General features: G+C 49.6%; 1 protein-coding gene across 2 annotated transcripts in view; it reads left to right on the forward strand.

Moving 5' to 3' along the window:
- Positions 1-20604, forward strand: part of FBRS (fibrosin) — a 710625-nt gene that overhangs the window by 432897 nt on the left and 257124 nt on the right. The gene's annotated exons all lie outside the window — the stretch shown is intronic.

Genomic DNA, 20604 nt, shown 5'->3' on the forward strand with positions numbered 1-20604 from the left:
CTAGGGCATCCATAGCATTCATTGCAAATGTTCCCCTAGAGTCCATTTGCAAAGCGGCAACCTGGAGTTCTGTACACACCTTTACAAAACACTATTGCCTAGATACTCATTCTAGGTCTGATTCTCAGGTTGGACAAGCAGTACTAAGACATCTTTTTTCTACTGTTCCTTCTCACAACCCACATCCAACTCCGGGTACTGCTCGCTAGTCTATGCACAGCATGTGATTCTAAGCAGATTAACAAGCATCAGAAGGCATGCATTACTTACCGTAAAAGCATTTCTGATTATTGTATCTGCTTAGATTCACATGCGCCCTCCCTGCCTCCCCGCTCGGGGTGGAAGGAACATAGACTTCTTACTACCTTCTCTCTTCATGTACTCACTCACTATAGCCTTGAGCTCCGTCATGGCAGAAAAAATACAATCGGAGGGACCTCGGCGCATGAGGGATTTTGGGTACTACACACGTCACGATAGGGATAGTGTTTCGGACACGCCTATGACGACGTCCCCTTTCGGTCCCCCGAAAGACAAGATGCAATACTCCGTGGTTACCACTGGATGTCGGACCATACCACTGGATGTCGGAGCATGTGAATCTAAGCAGATTCAATCATCAGAAATGCTTTTACGGTAAGTAATGCATGTTTTACTCAGCAAGTCCGCTAACTATTTTCTTCAAAATTTCGATCCGGTGTAGGAGGGGATATTCATGTTTGTTTGTTCGTTTAATCATTTTATATGGCGCACCAAACCCAAAGGTAGCAGGGCGCAGGCATTACATGTAGGCGTTAGGTTACATGGATTACAGTTACAATGGTAGTGTTAAAATATTGTAGGTACATGCGTTTGCAGGTAGTCCATGTAAGGGGGGCATTATAGGATTACAAGTACATATACAAGTATACAATAATTACAGATACACATATAGGGCAACAACGAGCTAGTCATTCAGGTATTAAGTATAGGTGGTAAGCTAAGCGCATTATTCTTAGGGTTGGGTTCCAGGGTGCGGGTCCTTTGTTCTGAGCCATTTCGGTATGTTGCGTCTGAAGCTAGGGTAGGTTTTATCTGTGCGAAGTGAGAGAGGGATTGATTTCCAGGTTTGCGCTGCCAAGACTGGGAAACTTCTACCGCCTGATTTAGTTAAGTTAAATCGTGGTACAAGGAGGCAAAAAGAGTCGGCAGTCCTAGTGGCTCGATTAGTGCTTTTTCTGACTATACGGTTAGTGAGGTAGAGTGGGGCAACGTTATTCAGGCATTTGGAGGTAACTGAAGTTGTTTTAAGCAGGATTCTGTCATTGATTGATTAGAAGACAAAACCAATGGTCTGTAAACTCAGATATATGCTCTTTGTTTGGGATGTTTATGGCTGTTCTCAAGCATTATTCTGAAGAGTTTGGATCTTATTTAGGATATACTTGTTGGCACCCAGGTAAAGGGCGTTGCAGTAGTCCAGCCTTGAGAGTATGAGGGCATTTTCTAGGATGGTACAGCTGGCTGAAGAGAAGTATGGCCTGCAGGCCCTAATTTGCAGGTGTATGCTGATGTGGTGGCCAAGGAGTTAACTGGTTTGCTCAAGGTTAGGGTGGAGTCGAGGTAAAAGCCTAAAGTTTTTACTTCCTTTACGGCGTTGATAGGATTACTGTCAATGTCAAATGAGGAATAATTCGGTTTTTTTTTTAGGTTAGCTGGGGTTCCTATGATTAAGAGTTCAGTCTTATCGTCATTCAGGCAGAGGCCATGGGTGGCCATACACGCCTAAATGAGAAGATACATTTTGTTCATGAGAGCCGTGTCATTGAGGTAATTGCCCGAAAAGGGTATGAGGATCTGGGTGTAGTTGGTGTTGGAGGCACCCAGATTATCCAGTTTGTCAAATTGGGGCTTCGTGAAGATATTGTACGTGATGGGCGAGACACATGAACCTTGTGGGCCGCCACATGTTATGGGAATTGGGTCTGAAGGGGAAAAGACATGCATAGTTGTGTTTGGGAACGGTTGGACCCATGCTATTGCATCCTTAGAGAAGGGGGCCGCCAAGGCAAGGTGTTTGCAGAGGACTACATGATCAAAGGTGGCTAACTGGTCAAGGAGGGGCAGCATAGCAGTTTTACCTTTGTCCTGAAGTTCCTCGATTTGTGTCTTTAAGTCAATTAGTGTGGTGTCATGTCGTGGCCTAAAGCCTGATTGGCGGGCGCCTAGGAGTTAATTGGTTTCAAGGTACTGCTGTATCCGAAGATGCGCTACTCTGTCAAGTATCTTCAGAAGTAAAGGCAATGTCGTGATAGGCCTGTAGTTAGTAGGAATGAATGGTTCTAAGGTTTGCTTTTTAAGTAATGGTAAGACCTATGATTCTTTAAAGTTGCTTGGGACAGTTAGTTGAGAACGACGCATTGATAAGATTAGATATAAATGGTGGCAGGTCTCTGGCTGCGTCTCTGATTAGTTGTGCTGGACAATTATCGGCCTGGCATCTTGATGGTTTCAGTGAGGAGATAATTTTCTCCGCCTCAAGGTTAGAGACTTTAGAGAATTTGAATTGATCTGGTCGGTTAGTTGGTGACTTGGACGTCAGGGTATGTGTGTCCTGTTTGGGTAGGGCAGATTTTTTGTTGGCAATCTGAGCTTGGAGAAGTCCAATTTTGTTAGCTAAAGCCTTCTGTATGTTAGTACACCAGGTTTTATCTTGGATAATGTGCTGGTGTGATAGGGGCCTCCATTTCACATCGGATAGTGAATAGCTCCTTTGTGTTTGAGCTGGCTTTGAAAATCCTGTCGTCGTATAGTTCTTTCTTAGTACGGATTATTTATTTTTTGTAGTTATCAGCGAATTTAGTCAAGGTCGTTTAAATTTCAACTGAAGGGGTATGGCGTCATATGGCTTCCAGTTTTCTTTTTTCTAACAAGTTCTTTTAGGTGTGGAGTGAACAAGGCATTCGAGTGGGCCCGTTTACTTTTGCATAGTTTGAAGGCTCACCAACATTTTTCGTTGGGGGAGGGGGGTGTACAGTGGGGGCTCAGACCACTATTTGGACCAGTGGATTCAGAGCTCACACGGAGATGCAGCTCATCTGTGCACCCCCTGGTGGCCGTCTCGAGGACTTGATTATTTTACCTGAAAAGAGTGTGAGCCTTTTCCCACTCATGTATTTTGATGTCTGTTTTACTCTTTTGTTATTTGATTATGGAGTTTTAAGATGACTCCATAGGCATCTTTGCATGTGTGTTACAGATCACCCTCAGTGCAGTGACACAGGGATGTCTTTTTAGACTTCCCAAAGGTTTAAATGCCTTCTCTGGGATGAACTACTGTTTGCCAGAGAATGTAAGGTTAAATTGACTTTACTAATCTTATTAAATTCCTAGACTCGGCACACACTATCTTCCTATACAGTGCTGGAGGGGTTACCTACTATGCCCTGTGTCTAGAAACTCATGTGGCAGTCAAATGCTACCTTTTTCTATCGAAATTGCTGGTGGCAGTGGTTTTAGAACAAACTACCATGATTGTTTCCCAACCATGAACACTGGTAGCTAAAAATTGCGGGAGCCAGGTTTTTTCAAAGGTGGCGCCTGAAGCTCCTTTGTTTAAACAGGTACCAGTCTTCTTCTTTTTTCCCTATTTCTTTTTGGAAAGGTCCTTCTAGTGTTTGTCTCTGCGTGCCAAACATGGTTTGGTCCCTTTGTTTCCATGCCCTTGGTGGGCTTCAGGACTGAAGACCGCCTCTGGCACCCGAGTGTCTGGGGTGGGCAAGAAGTGAGGGAGGTGCCCGAAACTCCCTGTGCTTAGTCTCCCAAGAGACCTAAATGCACTCTGGCGTGTTTGGCTGGCTGACTGTCCGGCAAGTACAGGAACCCTGCTGGGTGAGTGGCAGCTAGGCTGGAATGAATGGGAGAAAACTGTTTAAAAGGCGCGTCTCCTGGAATGGAAAGCAGAGTTGACCACTGGAACGAAAGAACCGAAGCCGAGCTGGAAGAGGACGGCTGCTGCAACTCCTGGACTGTTGGTTTGCCCGGTGAAGCCCTGCTGCAGGTCCGAATTGCCAATTTCATCTGGACAGAGAAGCTCCTTAAAGGATGATACTTCCTTTGAGTTGGTGGGACCAATCAACTCATAAGCCACCTGGATACCATTCTCAAAGCTGGTTAGGATTAACCAGGGGGAAGGACACCAGCTTGTGTGCTTGAAGAACAGCTACTCGAACAGATGGGACTCCATCTTTGTCTGCGTTTTCCGGCGATCCCGTCCGTTCAGTGCAGGAGTCCCCCGACTTCCTCCCTCTTGTACCCACGACTGAGGCTCGGGAACAGTGAGATCTGCAGGAACTGCCAGGAGCCAACGTCTTCAGCTGCATCTTTTGCTTCATACTAATGTACTGTGCTAACCCGATTGAGCGAACGATTCTCTTGCGGTGAAGTTCGTGGAACTTTCCCAACTTATAGGCCTAATCAGCTTGTGACCCAACATGATTCTTTTTCGTACAAACTACTTTTGAGAAATTTGGCAAAGACTTTACCGTTTACTTCAAGAACTGCTCTTTCCTATCCAAGACTTGACTTTGGCCGAGGCCTATTGAACTGAATCGAGTCCTCTAGTGAACTGTAACTATTTGCACTAAGAAAGTATTTGTGATCTATTCTATTAACTTGTGCCTTTATCTTCCCATTCAAAGTGACTGAATGCCGACATTTGAAGGGGGTGGAGGAAACTGGGGGTTGAGTTTTGATAGGGTGGACATACTAAACTTCATCAATAAATCCTCCTCATCTAGATCTGCGGGCCAAATGGCCTCACTTATCAAGTTCTCAAAGGAAATGTGGTCCTGTGGATGGAAATTCTCTACACGATGTTTAGGGGAGTGATAGATAACAAACTAATTCCCCCTTCTTGGAGGTCAGCGATTATAGTCCCGATCTTCAAGAAGGGGGATCGTAGAAATCCAATGAGCTAAAAGCCAATTACGTTACTGGATGTGGAGAGCAAGTTGTTCACCAGTCTAGTATTAAGAGAACTTAACTTGAGCAAAAGGAAACATAATTCCCAAACAACAAACAGGGTTCAGAAGGGGCCACTCAACATATTTGAACAGTATAATACTTGCCTCACTAACAAACCTTAAAGATAAAAACAATGGAGGCAGATTCTATGGTGCGTTTATTGATTTATTGAGTGCCTTCGATATGGTAAATCGGGATAAGCTTTGGTTCAAGCTGGAGCAGAAAGGAGCACCGAACGTTCTGACGAATATCTTAGTAAGCCTGCATGAAGCTAACTCAGCCAGAGTCAGACTTAACTAAGCGGGCACTTATCAGATTATATAAACGTAAAGAGCAGTCAGACAATGTTGTTTGGTGGCACCATTTCTCTTCAAATTTTACCTGGGAGATTTTGGGCAGTTAGAGTTCTCAGCATTGTCAAGTCCTAAGGTGGGTTCACTTCCTATCAAGTGGCTCATGTATGCAGACGACATTGTCCTGCTAGACAGGACCTCAGTCAGTCTGCAAAGATTGCTGAGAGCACTCGATTTATATATGAACGAAAATGATCTGGTAGTAAACCCGAAAAAATCAAGGGTGGTAGCCTTTGGAGGCAAGAGCATCAAAGGAGCCAGATATTCCTGATCAATTGGTGGTCGACCAATTCCTGTGGTTGAGGAAGTGCTATACCTCGGTTTTACTCTGCATGCGGTCCCGACAATGGGAACGCAGTTCGCAGAACTATTGGCCAAATGTATACAATTGATAGCACAAATGAAGAAGATATTAAGCCTTTACTGCAAATTTTCCATCTTGCCCATAACATTTTACATGGCAAAAACGATTCCTGTACTACTCTATGGAATCGAGGCTAAACCTCTTCTATGGTCCATAGATTGGCACAAAGTAGAAAGCAGCATCTGGAAGCAGGTACTGGGTTTGCCCAAAAGCCTCCAGACAGCCACACTGAGATATGAGTTGTGCCTAAAATCCCTAAAGATCTCAGTGGAATGGAAATGGCTTTCCTTATATAGGTATATCTTGGTGCCAATGACAAATACACTATATGAAGATTTCTTAGACAATCTGAAACTAGACTCCTCCCTAACCTTGAGAGAACTTAAGAAGGTGGCAGAAGACCTACTGATTTATTGTGAACAAGCCAATCGCACATTGATCACAAATCCTCTTAGGGTCAAGAAAGCAATGACAATAAGAGATTGGATCACTACATCAGATACAGTGAGGTCATCTTCCATTCCGACATCCTTTAAGTATGGAAAAAAGCTGGGCTTTGTTCCAAGGTACTTAATGAAGTTCCCAGACACAAAAGGTAGGCAGAATTTCATGAGTGTGTTTGAATTTGATCAAAACGGGCTCGGTTTTAGCCAAATGGGGGCTCGAAGAGGAGGCTCGGAGGCTATGCCTGGAGTGCACGGACCTGAGGGAACAAACGCTTGAGCATCTACTGATATTCTGTAGAGGTACTTGGGATATTAGAGTTCAATACCTGGGTAGCTCAGTCAGGACAATCAATCGTTTATCAAGTGCCTTTTGGGAAAGAATGATCGCTGGCCACGAGACTAAACTAACACTAAGTGTCTTAAGAGTATTGCAATATGCAGGATTCATTCCACAAAAATATTGGTAAATTATTTTTTGTTGAAGGATGCAAGTGTGCTTTTATTTTAATGTTACTGATCTTTTATCATGTGTAAAATTGTATGGAATTTTTGAAATGAATGATGAACACATTTTTCTTTTCCATTTGTATTAAAGTTTGTGTAAACACCTAGATTTGGTTATATCACAATAAAAAAAAGTGACATGCCCTTTGGCTCCTATTTTAGGGGAGCTTAAATTGTTCTGAAACTTATTGGTTTTGTGTTAAAGTATATTTGTGTATATTAAGTTGCCTCCTAGTGAATGTTTTCTAATGCCATCATTGTCTACTCTAATGGGACCGTCTTGGTCCAAGGTCCTAAGGCCAACCTTTACCTCTTTGATAGATGCTTCCCGCGCCTCATCAACTTCCTTTCTTCTCCGGCTGTCCACTTTCTCCTTTCCTTGGCTACCTGGCCTTCCCACTCCCTCTCTGCCCCCTCTCAGGCCCCTTCTGCACCTCTGCAGGGCATACCTCTGATCTGTACCCCTCCTGCTTGCACCCTGCCCCCTGTGTCCTTCCCTAGTGTTCTACCCTTCCCCCTCTCTCCTCTCCCCTTCTATCCTATGGTGCTCTCTCTCCTATTTTTTAAAACTGCTTCTCCATCGACCATCCTGCTCTCCTCACTAAATCTGGTCGGAAGACGTTTAAAAGGGACATCCTGGTCTCCAACCCAGGCCTCCCTATCGCTGACACCTATACCCGTGCTCCTCCAGGCATACTGTCACCGACATACAGCCTCTGTCGTTAACCTCGCCAGACCTATGGACCCTACATATGGTCTCTGTGCTCTCTCCTTTCTCCTCTTCTCTACTCGGTGGGATGCCCTCCTGACCTCCTTCCACTCCTCTAGGGTCATCATTAATGTTTATGTGAATGTCATCGTCCTGGTCCAAGGCCCTCAGGCCAACCTTCTCTTCGATAGACTCTTCCTGCGCCTTATTAATTTCCTTTCTTCTCCTGCTGTCCCCCCTTCCACAGCTTTCTCACTCCCCCCCTGCTGCCTCCTCCTCGGCTACCTTGCCCTCTCCTTCACTCTCTGCCCCTCCCCTCCCCCCTCAGGCTCCGTCTTCACCTCCGCAGGGCGTACCTCTGATTTGTACCCCCCTGGAAGTCCTTCAAGGATGGCTACCTTCTCCACATTGCCACTCTTAACTCTCGCTCTGCTGTCAAACACTCTTCTGATTTATGCCGCTGTCACGACCCCCAGCCCTTACCCCCACTGGCAAGCCCACAAGCCAGGTGGAATCAGGGCTCGGATCTTTAATAAGGCCAGACTTGCACTTTTCAAGCCCTCTTGGAGCCAGTCCTGGCGCCTTTGGCGCCAGGCTCATCAGTTAGGAGAGGAATCTGCTTAAGGGACTACTTTATTAAGGCTTTCAGCCAACATGGAGGCATCCACATAGCTGGGTTCCTAGAACCAAGCTATGCGGTCTTGTGCTTTGGGTGTGGTGGCCTAGGGACTACTTTACCTGGACTTCTTTACAGTGGCTATTTGATCCACAACCCAACAGGAACACACGCTTCGCGTTACTTTGCTTCTAGCAACGTGACGCTCAGTGTCCAGCTTCTCGCGAACCTGATGAATTCCAGACCTGCAGAAAAAACAAAGAAACATCGTTAGCAGCAGAATCTTACCTGCAATCTTCATCCATCTTTGCTCACAGCTCCTGGGCATCTCTGTTGGAGGAGTTTGCCTCCCGGATTGAGGGACCTGAGAAAAGGATAAAGACATTAACGGAGGTACTAGAGACATTACAACCATAAAAGCGCTCAAAGACTTACCTGGCTGGTTACTTCTCGACCGGCACTGCTCTGGAAATCCCATCTGCGCTGGGTACTCTCCACGACCTACGAAAAGGGAAAAACACAGGTCAGTGTGGACAAGGCATCGCTGCGCTACGCAAAGCACCTCCTTACCACATCATAGCGCTATATTGCGCCATCATCTCCCGGTGAGAACCAGCACATCCCATTCTCCGAGTGGACACTCCACGCCCCTAGAGGAGATAAAGAGACATTAGAACAGACAAAAGGCATGCAAGAAATACAACACTATTAATTGCAATAAGACCTACCTGAAAGACACTACAAGGGCCAAAGTCAGTGACGTAACTGGACCGCCAGCGCCCACAAAAGCCAACGCACCCCTGCCCCGAGAGCAGGACGGAGAGCCCACTGATTCCGGCAACCAGGTGAGAAGAGAACCTGGAAACATAAGGAGGTGGGGGATTAAACTGCTTACCTTGGTCGCCCAGTCCTGACATTAGTCTTCATTTTCCAGGCAGAATTCCCTTGACACCAAGCCCACAGGGGAACCATCAGGAGGGCATCAGCGACCAGCTGGCTGGGTGGCGTCCCCGTGGATACCAGGTGAGCGTAACAGCCGCTTTCTGAAGAACTTGACGTCGATGTCTTCGGTCTCACCGAGACCTGGTTCACAGCCAGCTCTGTCACCAGCTTTGACACGCTCCTACCTGACGGCTACAAGATCCTCTCCGCGCCCAGGTCCTAGCGCTCTGGTGGTGGGGGGTAGGCCTTATCTTCCCCAAGTAGATTCCTGCCTCTGTCACTCCTACGCAGGCCTACTCTTTTGAATGCCTCGTCTGCAGGCTCTTTCTCTTCTTGCCATTCTCTTACTGTGGCTACTATCCATCAGCCACCTGGTCAGATCTCCTTCCTCTGAGTGGGCTGACCTCTTCTCCTCACTCCTGGCCTCAACCACTCAACTCCTCTTCGTTGGAGACTTCAACATCCACCTGGATGCCACCTGTCCTCCCTCTGGACTCTTCCGTGACTCTCACTCACTATGCTCCCGTCTGGCCCGACTCACTCTGCAGGGCACACTCTGGATGTTCTGATCTCCTCAGACCTTCCCCTTTCTGTCCCTCTCACCACTCCTCTCTCCTAAAGTGATCACTTTCTCCTTTCCTCCCTTCTCATCCTCTATACCCCTCAGGCCAAGCCACCTCCATCACTGCCACCCACCTTCTCGGTCGTCCGACCCATGAAGCGCGTGTCGGCTGAGGCTTTCGCCGCCACCTTCTCACCGTCCCCCCCTCTCCCCTAATCACCCTTTGGCGGACTCTCACCTTGACACAGCCCTCTCCACCCTCCACTCTGCTATATTTGATACTCTTGATATCCCGGCCCCTGTCATAAGAATCTGTCCCAAGCCCAAAGCCAAGTGGAACTCCTGGTACGACTCAGACCTTGTCACCCTAAAACGGAAGTGCAGGGTAGCTGCGAGGAAATGGCGTGCTTCATGTACATCCTCTGACAAACTGGCCTGCCACCTGCTCCAAAGACAATATCGTCTCTCCGCCCTCACCAAGAAGAGAGCTCATATCCAAGCCTGCGTCTCTGCGGCATCTAACAACTTGGCTGAACTCTTTAAAATCTACAAGAAACTGGCCAATCCTGCCGCAGTCTCATCCTCAACCTCTGCACGGCACTGGCTTCTCACTTCATCTCTAAAACTCAGGACATCCTGTCCTCACTCTCCTCCTATTCCCCTCCCTGCTCTTCCTCTGGCCCTCCTGCAGCCACCTCACCTCCCTCCTTCTCTGCCTTTCCCCTTTTCTCTGCAGATGAGGTTTCTAGACAAGTCCGATCTATGAAAGTCTTGTCGAAACAAGATCACCCATGTTCCTCAAACTATCAAGGACCACATCGACTCCCTGGCTCCTGCCCTGGCTGATTTCTGCAATCACTCCTTTGCCACTGGGGTCTTCCCACCCCCTGAAGCATTCCCTTGTGCACCCTCTTCTTAAACCCTCTGCTGACCCCTCTTGCCTGGCTAAATATCGCCCAATCTACATCACTCCCTTCCTGGGCAAGCTCGTGGAGAAACTGGCCATCTCCAACTTAATCTCCACATTGAATCTGTTAGTTGTCTTCATGACCATCAGTCTGGCTTCAGAGCTGCCAGAAGCACAAACTGCTCTCCTTAACATCTGTGAAGACCTACTCTCCAATCTTGACATGAACACCCCCTGTGTCCTCATCTTGCTTGATCTCTCTTCTGCCTTTGACACTGTCAACCTTACCATCCTGCTCAACCGTCTCCGCGATAACCTGGGTGTCACTGGTCAGGCTCTGGCCTGTCTGACTTATTTCCTCTGATCGACCCTCCCAGGTCCAACTTATTGGTTGAACAGCCAGGGTCTAACCTCTCTCCCTGGCTGTTCAACCAATAACCAATAAGTAGCACTCCTTGCCCACCGCATCTCTGCTCTGCCCCAACTTTCAGTGCTATGCAGATGACACCCAGCGCATCCTCAGGCTACCCTCGGCCTCCTCCTCTCCTTCCTTCATCTGACTGTCTGCTATCCAGGAGTGGTGTGCCGCCAGTGACCACTGCCTTAATGCCAGTAAGACTGAGATTCTCCTGATCGGTACACCTGCTCCCTCCTTCCCTGCAGCTCTGGCCGGCCTCTCTTGGCCCTCTTCCTGCTCCCACCTGCAAGGCTAAAAACCTTGGTCATTTTCGACTCCTCACTCTCCTTCGCTACGCACATCGCTGATGTCTCTAAGAAGTCACACTACCAGCTGCATCACCTCAGAGGTATTCTTCCTTTCCTCTCCTTCGCCCAGAAGCTCACCGTCTCCAGAGCTCTGGTTATTTCTAGGCTGCACCATTGCAACAGCCTCTTTCTAAATCTGCCTGCTTCTACTGTCCGCCTTCTGCAACTTATCCAGAACAGGATTGCAAGACTTGTCCTTGGTCTCAAACCCAGGGATCGTATTGCTCCAGGACTGAAATCTCTGCAGTGGCTGCGAGGATTAAGTTCAAAACCCTCTGCATCATCTACAAGGCCTGGGGCCTCAATACCTTCAACTCTCTCTTCCTAAATATCTCCCTACTCGAGCTCTTCGCTCATCCGCCTACACTCCCGCAGGGTCAGTCGCTTCTCCAAGCAACGCTTTGGTGGGAGATCTCTTTCCTCAGCTGGGGCCTCCCTCTGGAACAGCCTCCCTTAAACTGGAGGAGAACCATCGCTGGTTCCGGAAGCTCCTCAAAACCTTTCTCTTTGCTTCTGCTTTTTCTCCTCCCCTCCTCTGCTGACCTCTTAGTTGTAACCAACTGCACTGGCTACCTGGATACCCTCTGATCTCGGGACCAGGTCCTTCCCTGCCAGCGGTTCCCACCTGCACTGCCCACCTGGCGACCCCCGCAATTGGGGACTGTCTCTGTATCCCTACAGTCCCCCTCCCAGCCCTTGACACTGATGTTTGCACTCACCCATGCACTTGCCACATGCTGGCCGCTACTTATTGTTATCCATGTACTGCACTGTCCCTGCCCCCTTCCCACGCACTTCTGCAATCTGAATGACACCTGGCCTAGTAGGATCATTGTCCGTCCTCCCTTCGTCCAGTGGTTGACTCTGCCTTCCAAGCCAAAAAGCCTTGCCTTTTATGCAGGGTTCTCCCATTAATTCCAGCCTAGTTGTCGTTCACCCAGCAGGGTGTCTGTCCTTGCCGGACAGCCAGCTGGCCAATCGCCTAAGAGTGCATTCTTGTCTCCCAGGAGACTAAGCACAGGGAGTTTCGGGCACCTCCCTTGCTTCCAGCCCCTGCCAGACACCCTACAGCCAGAGGCGGGTTTCACTCGTGAATCCCGCCAAAGGCAAAACGAACAAAGGGACCAAACCTGGTTTGGTGCGCAGAGTAAATCTCAAAAAGGACCTTTACACAAAGAAATGGCGAAAAAAGAAGACCCGGGCCATTTTGACAAAAATGGCACACTTGGGTGCTTTACTGCAGCTGCGAACGCAGCCCGTGGTAAATGCACACCACGGTAGTTGAAAAGTAAACTACTGCCACCAGCCATTCAGTGAGGAAAGTGTAACATAAAAATGTTACATGAGAAGCTAGACAAAGGGGATACTAAGTAACCCCTCCAGCACCCTATTGTAAGATGCTCTGTGCTGGGTCCAGAAAGTTGCACGTGAAAGTAAAGTCAATTTCACTTTACTGTTCTTGGAAACAGTAGTTTATCCAAGAGGAGGTATTTAAACCTTGGGGAAATCTGAAAGACTTTCCTGTGCCACTGCACTGAAGGTGCTGTGTGACACAATGTAAAAAGATGATGCCTATGGAGTTTGTCAGACTCCACAACCAAGAGAAACCGAGTTCAAAATCACATTAAAATACATGAGTGGGGAAAAATGGTCTCGCTCTCTCCAGGTTAAAAATTCAAGTCCTCAAAATCCAGCACAGTGCTGGAGGTCTGTAAGGTAGAGGGAATTAGCACATTTCAGAGAATTCCCCCTAACACTTCTCCCGTTCCTTTCGTGGAAAGCAGCTTTCCTCGTGGCCATCACCTCTGCCAGAAGGGTAGGTGAGATCCAGGCCCTTTCCTGCAAAAAGCCTTATTTGACTATTCACGACACTAGGGTGGTGCTGTGGATGCACGCCTCTTTTTTGCCAAAGCTTCTGTCGGAATTCCACCTCAACAAGCCTTTAGTGTTTCCTGTGTTCTTTCCAAAACCTTCGTGGCCGGCTGAGAGAGCCTTGCACTCGCTGGATGTGGCTCGTGCTGAAGTTCAACGTGGCACGCACAAAGAGTTTCCGGAAGACATCTCAACTATTCGTGAACTTTGGTCTTGTGAACCATGGGAAGGCCTTGCCCAAGGCTTCCATCTCCAGGTGGGTCTCCGGCTCTTTCACACACTGTCACCGGTTGGCAAACCGACCGCTGCCCGGCTGTCCGAGAGCCCATTCCACCAGAGCGATCGATATTACGGCTTTCCTGTCTGTTGTACCCCTGCTGGACATCTGCAGGGCTGCTACGTGGAGGTCTACGCACACCTTCACGAGATTGTATTGCATCGACCGGGATTCCAGGGAGGAATCCAGGGTCGACTAAGCACTGCTACGCAACATGTACTCCCATGTCCTGTCCCCTTTCCTCCATACTGTATGGGCATCCCTCGCTAGGGACGGGAGACGGAACCTTTTTCACCAGAAAAAAATCTTCCCCTTGAAATTTAGAGGTGCAGCCCTGGGTGCATGCTCTCTGCTTACTCTGCCCACCGGTGCCACTCCCCAGTCTGCCTTTCCTCGTCAACGGGAGCACACCGCTTTCACCAGCGCTCCTGGGTTTGGCTTCGGCCTTGTAATTCCACACGCTCTTCACTGGAGACTCTTTAGTCTTTAGGCAGGTACTCAATCATCTGGTGCCACGCTCCTCCCCGGCACATGTTGACGTCTTTGGGTTTCAGCAGGTGTCCAGCATGCAAAAGGCTCTTCCCTACGTCCGACCTCCATGCTCTTTGCCTCGGCTGCATTGGCCCCGATCACGGCTGGAAGGGTTGCCCCACGTGTGACGTACTTACACCGCGCACTCTGAAGAGCAGGTTAGCTCGGTGGAGGGAGCTCTTCGAATGATCGCCTCCAGCGGACTTGAAGGGCTTCATCAAGTACAAGTCCAGGACCTAGTTAGGGCCCCTTATTTCATCGGCACCCTGCAAAGAGGACTCCTTCCCAAGGAGATGTCTGAGCAGGAGGGACCGTTCAAGTTCTACCACCAGCCCAGGTACCGAGGCTACTTCTGCTACCCGCTGCCAGGCCAGTCACTCGATCCTACTGGGGAAGTTGCTGAGGGACCGCAAGGTTCTTTGACTGTGTGTCCACCCGAGGGGTTACGCCCTACTACCGGACAAATGTCTGAGGGGGCGCCTGTACGCAACACTACCAGCAACACATCCAAGTGTACGCCCACCAGTCCTCGTCCTGAGTTGCAGGGTAGGCCTCAAGCCCCACTGCCAAGACTCCTAAAGGAGGCCGGGCCCAGCGCAGCCAGCAACACGGCACAGGTGCGTGGCATGCAGCCTGACAAGATGGCCACTGCACCAGACCAAATGGCTGCTCGTCGGATACCGCTCCCTGGTGCGGAGCAGGTGGAAGAATGAGTTTCTATGGTGGGACTGGTCTACACCAGGTACGTGGCCTACTGCATATCTTTCAAAGTCGCAGGGCAGATACACCTTATAGGCAACAAGACAGAGTGCGCCCAGAGCTCAGCAACCTCAGGGCCCTACTCCACCTAGCGCCACACTGGCCTGTGAGGACAAATTCTTCGAGAACCTCCTCACGCTTATGAGATCCCCCTCAGATGTTCCACATCCTTTGGGATGTGATCAGTGACCTGCTAACTCCTGTCCCGCCCCTTGTGCCATAGTCATTTTCGCGCCTTGAAACACTTGTGTATAGGCGTGTTACAAATGCCATATCATTCATCCTATGTCTCCAGCGCCTCGGGCCCCTGCCAGCCTCTGCTGTCCAGCCGACCCCTGTGGTTCTGTCGTCTCTGCCTCCTGCTCCACAGGCGTTTCCATACCAGCCTCCGCAGCAGCCTCTGGGCCCGGTCACCACACCTCAACCTGCGGTGCCCAGTACTCCTCCACCTGTCCTGGACCAACCGGACACCCTGCTGGACAGCGAGGAGGAGGAACCCGACACGCCGTCTTCAGCCAAGGCTTTCCATGATCAACGTGCAGGTCTGGCCGAATACTTGGGCTTCCACAACCCGAGGTTGAACAACTGAGGTGGAGGTCCTGGCCGAAGTCCTCGCTCTATGCCCCACGGCTAGAACAGTGATCTAGATGCAGAAGGACTTTGTTGCCTTGGCCAAGAAGGGATGGCTTAAACCCCATTTGGCTCAGCCCACCAATCGGCGCCTCAACACCAAGTACAGGCAATCGGAGGGGGAAACACTCTTGCTGTCGGCACACCATCAACCGCACTCTTCGGTGATTGATGCATCCTCCATCTACTCGAAGCCTTAGTCTTCCTCGGCCCATCGTCCTCGGCACTCCTTGGCAAGGAGAAGATCTTGGAGGCGCATGGAAAGGTCTATTCCACCGCTCTGCATCTTCGTCTGTCGAACACGGACACCATGCTCGCTGCCGTTAACCAGAGGCTTTGGTGGGAAATAGCCGACTTCCTTTTCGGAACTTCGGGTTCAGTCAGGTGTGTTTCAAGTCTGGGCTGGCAGAGGCAAAGTTGGTGGCTCAAGTCATCATGGAGTCCACAGTGGTGCATAGACACCTCAGGCCGTGCCATCTGCATCACCACAGACATGAGAAGGACTGCCTGGCTGCGGGCTATGAAATTTAATCTGGATGTCCAGGAGTGCATATTGGACATTGCATTCGAGGGTAGCAACCTCTTCCATCCCACCACCGATGAGGAACTTGATAAGAATAGTTTGCAGACTGCGTAATCCTTATCATTCTGATGCTTGTTAATCTGCTTAGAATCACATGCTGTGCATATATTCCAACATCCAGTGGTAACCGCAGAGTATTACAACTTGTTTTTCGAAAATCGAAAGGGGATGTCGACATGGGCGTGCCTGTAACACTAGCCGTGATGTGAAGTCCCAAAATCCCTCATGCCTTGAGGTCCCTCGTTTTTTTTACGCCCAGTGTACTGGTCGCCTTATGCAGATACATCCAGATACATTGTTATACTTATCGACCTTTGGTGGTTTTATATTCGCTTACAGTCCCTTCCCTCGACAACTGTTTCCTTACCTACGCCGAAGCCTGTTCTACAGACCTTCGACTGCAGTTGATCCGGTCGGTGCTACCGACCACGTGGCCGGGCCTTCTGACTGGCCTACACAGTACGGAGACTGGGGTTGGGGTGGGTGGACACTTCCTTTTTAAGAATGCCTTTCCCTTTCCTCTTTTTTTAAAATTTTTCCTTGGTCCTGTCATCGCTGTTATTCCTGCGCTATGGAGCGGACTCCATTTAGTTTTTGTCCTTCATGCAAGGCAAAATTCCTGTGGAAAGACAGACACCTTAAGTGTAATAGGTGTCTTCCCCTTAACCACAACGAGGCGGCCTGTGCGGCTTGTAAGCTCCTGCGTCCCAAAACACTAAAGGAGCGCAGTGTTAAGCGTTGGGCGGCCTACGTAATGTTGCGGACCAAGTATAGTTCCCCCTGCTGCAGCAGCGTGACTAAGGGCTTAGTGACGACCAGGGCCCCAATTCGGAGGCCATTGACCTCACGGCAGAGCGCTCTCGCTGCGCGTCGTCCGTCCAGGCCCCACCAGGCACAACGTGAGTCCTGCTGTGGGGACTGTACATCCCAGCAACAAGGACCCACACTCTTCCAACACTAAAGACACAACCCCGGTCTGTCTTCGAAACAGTCGAAGCATTCCCTTGCGTCAACGGGCACACCGGATAGTTCGGCAGTGCCCGCCGATCTTCAGCCCTCCCCGCAAACGCAGGTGCGGCATGCGATCGGACAGTCTAAATCAAAGGGCACTACCACCAATCTTCAAGCGACCGTTGAGACGCATCCGAAGAAGGCGTCTGCAGCGCACAAGGCCCTAGTTACGCCAAAAACAACCGTGCCACCACCGGCCCAGTCTAAACACTTTCCTGTGAAAGCATCACTTAGATTGTATCGAAGACACTGGAACCCCCAAGACTTTTCAGAGAGCCCGGTGTCTCTTCGACATTGAGGGAAAAATCTCAAATTTCTAGAGAAGATCAACTAGAAGAGCCTTTTCCACCTCTAGACGCCTCTGGCTCCTCATTATGGACCAGGGAGAAGTTTGAGGGGTGTATGAATAGGTTACAGAAATTTGTGGATTTCTCAGAGAAATCGCATCCAAAAAGCCTCGAGGGGAGAGACTTTTTACTCCTGTGCCAAAATTTCAAAAGACTGATCGTTCCTTTCAGGAGGAAGAGTCTTCTGACCCCACTGATGAGTTTCCTATAGATCAATTCAGTCAAGATGAATACCCCTTTGGGGAACCTGTGGGTGATCCCACAGAGGGTTGGGAAGACGACCACGTCCAGTGACTCGACCTTCAGCCTTGGGCATCACATAGTTCAGCACCGGAACCTGACGCCCTGTGCATGGAAAAAGAGCTTACAAGTGTAAAACACACATCAAAATACATGAGTGGGGGAACAAAATGCTCACACTCTTTCCAGGTAAAAAATCAAGTTCTAAAAATCCAGCAAAGTTGCTGGGGGTCTCGAAGCTGAAGGGAATTAGCACATTTATGAGAAGTCTCCCCAACACCCTCTGATCCCCTCTACATCAGGGGACATGCTACACCAGATTCCCTGGTGGAAACTACAACCAGGAAAAGGGTGGGGTTCCCCTGCCCACAGGGGAAGCGCCCCCCTAACAAGGAGTGCAAAAGGTTATATGTATTGGGGAAAAGAGTCACAACTGTTGCAGCATTTTCCACTCTCATAGCTAACACTACTTTGTTGGCTAGCTATTCAGACGCACACTGGAATATGGTACAAGAGGGTCTTCAAGAAGTCCCTGAACCGCTGCGGGCTTGCCTGCTTTCCTTTGTAACGGAGGGCAAACAGGTTGATCACAGTATTCTCAAAAATACATTGGATGCTGCAGAGACAGCTGGCAGGACCTTAGCACACAGTACCCTCCTGAAGAGGCATAACTGGTTACAAAACTCTGGTTTCAAACCAGAAACCCAAGCTTCATTGATAAATAAGCCGGTGAAGGAGACCAACTTATTTGGGAAAGCTGTTGATGAGGCGCTTGAGACAGCTAATAAGGAACGCAACGCCCTCAAGACCCTGGATCAAATCTCCCAGAGGCTTTCCCAAAGCAGAGGGGGCGGTTCTCGATGTTCCTTTCGTGGCCAATCTCGCTCCCCTAGCCAATATGGCGCTGGAAATAACTGGTCTTCGCCTCAGGGTACCAGCTATGCAACCCTGTATCCCCCAAGAGGTCAACGATGTGGAAAAGGAAGGGGCCGGAGTTCCACCCATAGAGGCTCCCCAGCCTCGGGTCAGAAATGACCAGCTGATCCGGGTCCCCTCCCATGCCTCCCCAGTCAGGGGGCCGGCTAACATCATTTCTTCATGCATGGCATAGCTACAGACCAGTGGGTACTCAAGACCGTCGCCCACGGCTCCTACATAGAATTCTGCCCCCCCCCACTCCAATTCAGACCTCCATGATCCTGACGCCGGAACACCTGCGCATCCTGCTGCAAGAGGTCGAGGTCCTCCAGGAAAAGGGGGCCATAGAAGTCGTGCCTCTTCTACAGGTAAACAAGGGTATTTATTCTGTGTACTTCCTTGTACCCAAAAAAGGATCTCACCATGCGCCCTGTACTAGATTTGCGCCCAGCGAACAAATTTGTCAAGCCTCAAAAGTTCTGTATGGTCACTCTGCAGGAACTAATTCCCCTGCTCCCACAGGGAGACTACATAGCAACATTGGACATGAAAGATGCATACTTTCATATTTCAATGTTGCCAGCGCACAGAAAATACCCCAGATTCATGATAGAAGACCAACACTAGCAGTTCAAAGTACTACCCTTCGGCATTGCCTCCGCACCGAGGGTATTTACACAGGTACTGGCAGCGAAACACCTGAGCAGGCTATCCATCCCAGTTTATCCTTACCTCGATGACTGGCTCATAACAGGGGATTCCTACGGAACATGCCTGTCAAACGTTCAAAAGACGATGGACCTCTTCTTCAGCCTGGGAATCTCCATCAACGAGAAGAAATCCAGCTTAGACCCCAGTCAAGTCAAGCAGTTCCTAGCGGCTCTTATTCGAACAAAGGACGGCCTGGTCTTCCCCTCCGAGAGGGTCCAAAACATGTTTCAAATCCCTCAATATGTAGCCAGTTTGGAGGTGACTGTAAGCAAGGCCATGCGACTGTTGGGAACAATGGCATCCTGCATTTATTTGGTGCCTCAGGCGCGGTTGCGCATGTGTCCAATGCAAGAGCCGCTCAACAGCCAGTGGTGTCAGGCCAACGGTCAATGGGATGATCTAGTAGTCATCTCGCCAGCCCTAGTTCTCTCTCTGCAGTGGTGGTCGAGGGAAAACCTCTTGAAGGCAAAATCCTTCCCCACCCCCGCAGTAGAAGCCACTCACGACACGCATCTCTCACGGGGTGGGGGGAGTGGGGGTTCACCTGCTTCAGCAGACGGCGCACAGCGTTTGGTCCCCAGAAGTAGCGTCCAACCACACATCTGTTGGAGCTGTTAGCAATATTCAAAGCTCTGAAAGTCTGTCAGACACAGCTGCAGGGAAAGACGGTAGTGATCCTTACAGATAGCACCACGGCCATGTAATATCTGAACAGACGCAGGGGGCAGGAGGGTAAGGGGGTACGGGGCAACTCGCTCTCCCGTGCTGTCCAAACTGTCCCAGAACATTTGGAAATGGGCTCTCAAACACAAGTTCCTGTTGTCACATGTTCCACATGTTCAGCAGAGATTTTCCCCTACTCATGGAGTACGAATGGAATGGCGATTACACAAAGACATTGTCTCCGTTTTCGCACAATGGGGCTACCCAGAGATCGACCTGTTCAACTCTGGAGAACGCTAATTGCAAATATTACGTCTCCAGGTACCCCCAGAACCGTTCCACGGGGCACAGACTCTGGATCACATGGTCAGGGAAATCCCCTCCCCTCGACTTAGCCAACCCCCCCCCCCCCCCGACTCCCCTACTCAATAAGATAGTGCACAAGATGCACCAGGAACCCGTCACCAAGATATTGGTGGCACCCATGTGGGCCCGCCAACCCTGGATCACTCATCTGATGGAGATGTCCCCCCCCCTCTTCCAGTGAAACTACTTTGCCTATACATATCAGGACAAGGGATAAACACTTCACCGTGCCCGCAAACTCAGAACTGGCTCCTGAGGTTGAGTTTGGGCACCTCCAACTCCCTCAGAGATGCATGGACGTACTTAGAGAGGCAAGAAAACCGAACACCCTATATTGCTACCCCAGTAAGTGGAAGCGTTTTGTCATATGGTGTAATTCCAAGAGCATAAACTCCACTGCCTGCTCTCCTACGCACATTGTATTGTACTGGACTCATTTACTAGACTGTAGCCTGGTTTTTAACTCGCTAAAGGTTCACTTAGCTGCTCTTTCAGCCTACACTACATCACAACAGGTGTCGTGG

This window comes from Ambystoma mexicanum, chromosome 3p (assembly GCF_040938575.1).
Source record: "Ambystoma mexicanum isolate Mex_15411 chromosome 3p, UKY_AmexF1_1, whole genome shotgun sequence".
In the NCBI taxonomy this organism is placed as follows: Eukaryota; Metazoa; Chordata; class Amphibia; order Caudata; family Ambystomatidae; genus Ambystoma; species Ambystoma mexicanum.